Genomic DNA, 7,882 nt, shown 5'->3' with positions numbered 1-7,882 from the left:
ACCAGCCTGGGCAACATGGTGAAACCCTGTCTCTACAAAAAATACAAAAATTAGCTAGGCATGGTCACATGTGCCTGTAGTTCCAGCTACTCAGGAGGCTGAGATGGGAGGGTCACTTGAGCCTCAGAGGCTGAGGTTGCAGTGAGCCGAGATTGCACCATTGCACTGCAGCCTAGGTGACAAAGTGAGACTCTGTCTCAAAAAAATAAAAAATAAAAAACGGCAAGATCAACTTCAATTTTTTCATTGTTTTTAAATTTATTACAAACCATGTACCCCCTTCTGCCTGCATTAACCTCTAATTAAAATTTAACATTTCTCTCAATTATGAATGTAGGCACTCACATGGAGGTATTAACATACCTGTGACTTTGTCACCAACAGAACCACAGATATTTCATATCACACTACAGTTGTTACAGTGTCTAAAATAAACAGTTTATACTCATAACTACTTCAGTAGTTATGTACTGAAGTTATGTACTTCAGTAGTACTGAAGTAGTTATGAGTAACATTAGGGTGATTATAAAACTATTGCTAGGTTTTATTATTTAATGGGCTAATACAAAAGATAAACTGTTACTACATTCACAAATTTGATTTTGTTTCGTTTTTTAGTGCTTGGATAGCCATATTACAATATGATCCACTTCCTTTATAATCTTATGTATTATAAAAGAGGTCCCTGGCCGGGCACGGTGGCTCACGCCTGTAATCCCAGCACTTTGGGAGGCTGAGGCAGGTGGATCACAAGGTCAGGAGTTCAAGACCAGCCTGGCCAAGATGGTGAAACCCTGTCTCTACTAAAAATACAAAAAAAAAAATTAGCCGGGCGTGGGGGCAAGCACCTGTAATCCCAGCTACTCAGGAAGTTCAGGCAGAGAATTGCTTGAACCCAGGAGGCAGAGGTCGCAGTGAGCCGAGATCACGCCACTGCACTCAAACCTGGGCAACACAACCAGACTCTGTCTCAAAAAAAAAAAAAACCTCCAACAGACAGTCACACACAGAAAATGAACAGTACTCGCTACCCACTCTCTTAGGTGAAAGTGCTATATAAATGCTGGAAATATTACAATCTTTGTATTATTTTACTTTACATGTTTGTGTTTTATTTCCCCCAAATAAATTGCCAGCTCTTGAGAGAGTGGACTGAGTCATATAGTTCTTCCTTTCCTCCACAGGCCTTTAAAAAGCATAACTCACCACTGCTTATTGATTCCCTGGCTGGTAGAAACCCCTCAAGCTTCCGTAAACTCAGTATCACATGACCAGGAGATAAACAGTATGGCAGGAGGAAGAAAGGTATTGAGATCAAACCTTCCGGATGGTTGGCAAACCCTGTGGATGGGGTGCTGGAACTTGCTTCTTAGAGACTAAATACATCTGTAGAGAAAAAGGTCCATTGGAATTTTCCATCAAGGCTGATAGGGTGGGGTAGAGTGCCCAAATGTCATGGGAAGTGAAGTGGACTCCAAGCTGGGAAAACACTCCTGGACAAGATGGCATCATTTTTATATGCATTGGAAGCCCTTATGAAATAACATCAGCTGTCCCGGGATCCCACTTTCCTACAAAGAACCCCACTCTACCCAGAACACCACACAACTCCTGACTCCCTGGCACTAGAAAACTGAAGGGGGTTCTGGGACCCTCGGTTGTAGCTGACATCAAGAGACTCTGACTGTTTCCATCATCTTTGTTATATCCCCAAGACTTTGCGACAGAAAACAACCACCATTTTATTTTGCTCCGAATTCCTGTGGGGATTCAGGTACAGTGGCGACGGCCCTTCTCTTCTCCATGATGTCTGGGGCTTCCAAGGTGGCTTCTGCACTCACAGGTCTGGTGCCTGGGCTGTGATGGCCAAAGGACTGGCCAGAACACCTATACGTGGCCTCTCCATGTAGGTTGGGCTTTTCACAACGTGGCAGTTGAGTTAGAGAGAAGCCTTTCTAAGAAGGGGTTTCTAGAAAGCAAACACTTTCAGAGCACCAAGTGGAAGCCACGTGGCCTTTTCAGTCTTAGCCCTTCCACCACACTCTATTGGCCAAAGTGGAATCAAGAGGAAAGGTCATAGACTCCATCCCAGATAGGAAAAGTGCCAAAGAATCTAGGAGTTATGTTTTACAACCACAGTACTGGCCAAGCGAATTCCTTGCTTCCAAGCTTAGAGATAATATCTAGACTCCCCAAGGGGCTAAACATGGACTGGTCTCGAACTTGGGTGGGAGAAGAGTGGGTGCTGGGGGGCCCAGCAAACTCCTCAAAGTTGATTCTCAAGAGTGTGTTTGCCCTGCCCCAAGAGAGATGCCCAGAGGAGGCTCAGTCCACAGGCAGCCCTTCACAAATGAAAAGAACCCTCGTGTCGCTATTACCCACAACCCCACCTTAATTGTTATTCCTCCTGAACATCTTTTCACCTCCAAATTACCCTCCAGCAAAAAACCTGCTCCCACAAAGCACGCTGTGCATGCCAGTGTGTCTCATTGTTCCTTTATTAAGACACATCATTCACAAACACTACGCTTCTTAAAAGATACCCTCAGCTGTCACTTACATAACAGAACTTGGCAAAAACAGATGGAGCACGCCAGCGGTGTCTTTGCCTGGGGCAGTATATGCTAATATCTTGGCACAGGCACCTTGAGCTGCTTTTTTTTTCCCAGCAAAGTTCCATCAGCTGGAAAGTTCGAAGGGGCGAGCAAGATCATGGAAAAGTCAGTAGAGGAAGCTGTTCCTTTTTTTCCTCTGGAAAATGAAACCACCTTTTCATCAATCAAATAGTGGGAAAAATCTGTAGAGCTACTCCTGAAAACTCAGCAGAAAGGAGGAAGCTTGATGGGATCTAAAGAAAGATACGACACACAAAAAGAAGGGACATGCGACCCAGGATGTAGGAGAAAAGAGCATTTCAGAGAGAAGGAATGACAGGCACAAAGATGGGGAGGCAGGAATGTGCCTGACTTGTTCCCAGAGCATTGAAATAGCTGGTCTACCTGGAGTGGAGGGTTTGGGCTTGGGAGTTGTAGGGGCCATTTATTATTTCGCCTTCCCAGAACAACACCCCCGCTTCTTTTGGGAAACAGCTCTACTTCCATTTGGTTCTCTATAGCCCTGGCTGGGCTAATCCTAGAGACTGATCCCTTTGACATCAGTAATTGACCCAGGGACAGGCAAACGACCGGGCCAATTAGAGCCCATTCCAGCCCAACTGGAGTGAGTGGGAAGAGCTCTTTTCTCTCTGCTCTCAAGAGGAGAGGCAGGAGAATGCACAGGGCTAAGAGCCCAAGCTCTTCAATCAGAGTTGACTCCAGATCCCAAAGCTCTTTACCAGCTTTGGAAGGTTCCTCACTGAGGCTCCATTTCTTCATCTGTAAAATGGGGATAACAAGACCCACCTCATAGGTTCATGCCATGGATTAAATGAGATAAGCAATCCAGGTGCTTAGAATTAAGATGCAGCCCCAGAGCTGCCCGCACCATGGTTCCAACTTTAGGGTACTGGCCAGCCTATGAGTTAAGTCAGTCCTCAAAGGAAGCAGGGATGAGAGGAAGTTAAGCAACAACCTAGCCTTCCTGCAGCTTGGTGATAGGAGTCAATGAATTTGCCATTTCCAAATGTAAGCTGACTTCAGTTTGATTTCTGTTCATGGCACCTAAAAGTGCTTGAGTTGTATTTTTTAATGCAAAAATATACTTAGAAATACATCCACAATGTATTTCTCTAATTATAAAATCCATGCATTGAAATAATCCTAGAGTTTTGTAACCATTCCTTTCTTCTTTTTCCTTTCCCTAAAATCAACTTTGCTAAGCTCCCAAGACTACAAGTCAAGCTGGAGGAAGCACCAGGAAGGAGCAGGGACGATGGGACAGGGATTTCAGTTGTGGACATGGAGGAGAGGATTAAATAGTCCACCAACCTTGTGGGCCCCCAATTCTAAGGATCCCCTGAGCCCCTGACCTTCACTCCCCAGAACCAATGAGAGCCCAGGTCAGAACTCAGGTTCAATATCCCAAATCATAACAAAATCAGAGAAGCAGAATCCTCAGAAGAAACCAAATGGAAAACCCAAGAGGACAGGAGAAGATGTCCATGCTCAGCACTGAAACTCACCATTGCTGTGGGAGAATAAAAGTATAAACATAACAGAGAAGATAATATTATAATTATTTGCAACTAGTTTTGACTCTACACCTGGAAAACCAAAGAGAATAGAGTAAAAACAAAAACAAAACTGTTAAAATCAATAGGATAATTCAACAAGATAGCTAGCTATAAAAATGTATATATAAAATCAATAGCTTGCTACATACACACAACTGATTGGAAAATATAATGAAAAAAAAATCCCATTAAAAAGCAGCAATCAGCTGGGCGCTGTGGCTCACACCTGTAATCCCAGCACTTTGGGAGGCTGAGGTGGGCGGATCACCTGAGGTCAGGAGTTTAAGACCAGCATGGCCAACATGGCAAAACCCCGTCTCTACTAAAAATACAAAAATTAGCTAGGCATGGTGGCAGATACCGGTAATCCCAGCTACTCGAAAGCCTGAGGCACGAGAATCGCTTGAACACAGAAGGTGGAGGATGCAGTGAGCCAAGATCGTACCACTGCACTCCAGCGTGGGCAACGAAGCAAAACTGTCTCAAAAAAAAAAAAAAAAAAAAAAAAAGGTAGCAATTCAAAAAGTAAAAACAAACCAAAAGGCTACATACAGATATACCTAATAAGAAATTTACAGAATCTACATGAAGAAAAAATGTTTATTTTTTTTTCTCCGAGACAGGGTCTTACTTTGTCACCCAGGCTGGAATGCAGAGGCGTGATCTCAGCTCACTGCAGCCTTTACTTCCCAGGTTCAAGTGATCCTCCCACCTCAGCCTCCTGCATAACTGGGACTATACTATATGTGCATGCCACCATGCCCAGGTAATTTTTGTATTTTTTGTAGAGACAAGGTTTTCCCATGTTGCCCAGACTGGTCTCAAACTCCTGGGCTCAAGCAATTCGCTCACCTCTGCCTCCCAAAGTGCTGGGATTACAGGCGTGCACCACCGCACCCAGCAGAAAAAATTTTAAATTCTAATGAGGGCCTTATGTAAATTTTTAAAGGCCAGCAGATGATAAGACGGAGTGAGAGAATAGACATATGGACTGGAGAATAGAGATCAGAGGAACCAGATAAAAGGGAAGCGTGGAAGAGAGGCAGAAAGACAAAATCTGTCATTTTTCTTGGGCCAGCAAGAGGGGGGCTGCAGGTGCTTTCCCAGAGGACCCATGTTCTGTGCACTAGTGGGGAGGAACTGACCTGCATGGCCACCATGAATCCCTGAGGCACCCCTCCTCCCCTGGGGTCATGTTGCACTCCAGGCCACCAAAATTTAGGGGCAGACTGGAGACTAAGTCAGTCAGCCAAGGTGGCCACTGGGCGGCAGAGGCATTGCTGTTGGCGAAAGCAGCATCCCATCCCAGCTGATGAAAATCAGAACCCCTATCTCAGATCCCAATTTACAGAGCATTTGCACTTTCATGAGCCTATATCTTGCTCCCAACTTCCGTGAGAGAGGAGAAACCCAGGGCAAATGTCCCTGTGCCTAGCTTCCTGAAGATCAACTTGGATTTTTTATTAGTCCATTCCCACACTGCTCTAAAAAACTACCTGAAACTGGGTAATTTATAAAGAAAAGAGGTTTGACTCACAGTTCCGCATGGCTAGGGAGGCCTCAGAAAACTTACAATCATGGAGGAAGGCGAAGAGGAAGCAGGCACCTTTTTCACAAGCCGGCAGGAGAGAGAGACTGAAGGGGGAAGTGCCACACTTTTAAACCATCAGATCTCATGAGAACTTACTCACTATCACCAGAACAGCATGGGGGAAATCTGCCCCCATGATCCAATCACCTCCCTGATCAAGTCCCTCCCCTGACAAGTGGGGATTACAATTCGATGAGATTTGGGTGGGGACACAGCAAAACCACATCAGATACCCAGGTCTCATGTGGTTCATCGGGTGGCAGACCCTTTCAGATGAATAATTGTATGACTTTCAACTATATTCACACCGCTTGAATATCACATTTTTAAAAAAAATTGTACTTCAGTAGTGTTAGGGGTACAAGTGGTTTTGGATTACATGGATGAATCATATTCAAGCTGTTTTAAATGAGAGCAGGACAAGAATTAGAATCTTACAATCCATGGCAGTCCTTTCTCCACAGCACTCAGTAGATACCTTGATATATACATACCTACTTGTTTGATATGAAACATGTAAGGGGAAGATAGGAGAGGAATCTCTCATTCTGATTCAGTTGTCTGAAAATCCTTGCCTTAGCTCATTCCTTTGAGCCGAAGGTATTGAAGCCCTCCTTTAAAATGCAAATATCATCTAGGAAGAGTGACACATAAATCATTGTCTTTCATTAGTCCCACAGACCAGAGCAGTTTATCAATCACTAATTTTTCTCCGTGCTACTCAGAGAACGCTAATGTGGAACGTGTCTAGACTCACTGAGTGGGATGGGGTTGCAGCTGGCAGGACACCTGGGTTCTGGCCTCTGTGTTTTCACTTGCGAAACAAGTGGGGATGGATTTGATGATCTTTGAAATCCTGAGGCTCAATGCCCCCCACTATAGCTTGAATGTGTCCTTGCAAAATTCATAGGTTGAAAGTTAATCAACAATGTGATGTGTTAAGAGATGGAGCCTGTTTAGGGGGAGATTAAGCTCTCATGGGTGGGATTAGTGGCCTTTTTTATAAAAGAGGTATGAGGAAGCAGTTCACCCTTCCATTGATCTCAGATTTCTCAACCTCCAGAACTGTGAAAAATAAATATCTGTTGTTTATAGATTACGCATCCCAAGGAATCTTGTCATAGCAACCCAAGTGAACTGAGAGACCCCCATATCCATCAGAGGGTAAACTCTACCTCGTACATGCGTCTTGGGGATGCTGGCACAATAGAGTCTCGCCTTGTCCCATCTCTGTTTGGCATCTGAATCCAAATCTCTTTGTTCTGTTAGGCAACTGTTTGGGGCTTTTTATTCATTTGACAGGTGGATCTTTTTGAAGTTCTCATTTAAAACAATTTGATATTCAAGCTGTATGTGTGTGGTTGAAATTCATAAAATTATTCATCGGAAAGACCTCTCCTTTTCTCTCAGATACCAACTGAAGTATGCAGCAGTTCCCCCGAGCAAAGCTCACTGCCTAGAAAGCTCTTTTTCAGCAGCGCTCTGCCATCATCACTAAATTGAGTTATTCCAACAGCCTTTGATGCTCTGGTTTTTTTTTCCTAAGTGTGCGTATGAAAGCTGAACAGCAACATAATTTAATTCTTCAAGATTTACTTTTTAATCACCAGGGTGGTTCTTGTGGGGTACAGAGAGTTGACCCCATTTTCTCAAGTTGAAATTGATTTAGGTCAAATAATTCTTGGAATTTGAATTAGATATTTTTCTGCTTATCGGCAAGCACTTCAAGTTTCATTTTCCAGCAGCTGGGAACATCTGTGCTACCTATGAATTACAGATGATTTGAGAAAACTAAATGTGGGCAAAGAAGATATTCACAACTCACTGAATTCTATCGGCGGAATTCTTCATAATGAGCTGAATTGGTGTCGAGGTGCAATTGTGTTAGGTGTCTGAGTTCCTTTTATGCAAGAAAAATGAGACAATTACCAAGGACTAAGAATGTAATCAAAATAATACAACCATTTTACTGTCGAATAAGAAATCTTTCTATAAACAATATGGCATATTATTCCAGAATAAAAATATTTACTATGAGGGGATTCTATTGAAAACCATACCATGGAAAGTTAAGAGGCTTCTTCCCCTTAACTCAAATGTGCACCCACAGCATTATTAT

Source organism: Theropithecus gelada, chromosome 12, assembly GCF_003255815.1.
Source record: "Theropithecus gelada isolate Dixy chromosome 12, Tgel_1.0, whole genome shotgun sequence".
Lineage (NCBI taxonomy): Eukaryota > Metazoa > Chordata > Mammalia > Primates > Cercopithecidae > Theropithecus > Theropithecus gelada.
The sequence above is the reverse complement of the archived record's forward strand: the minus strand, read 5'-3'. Positions refer to the sequence as shown.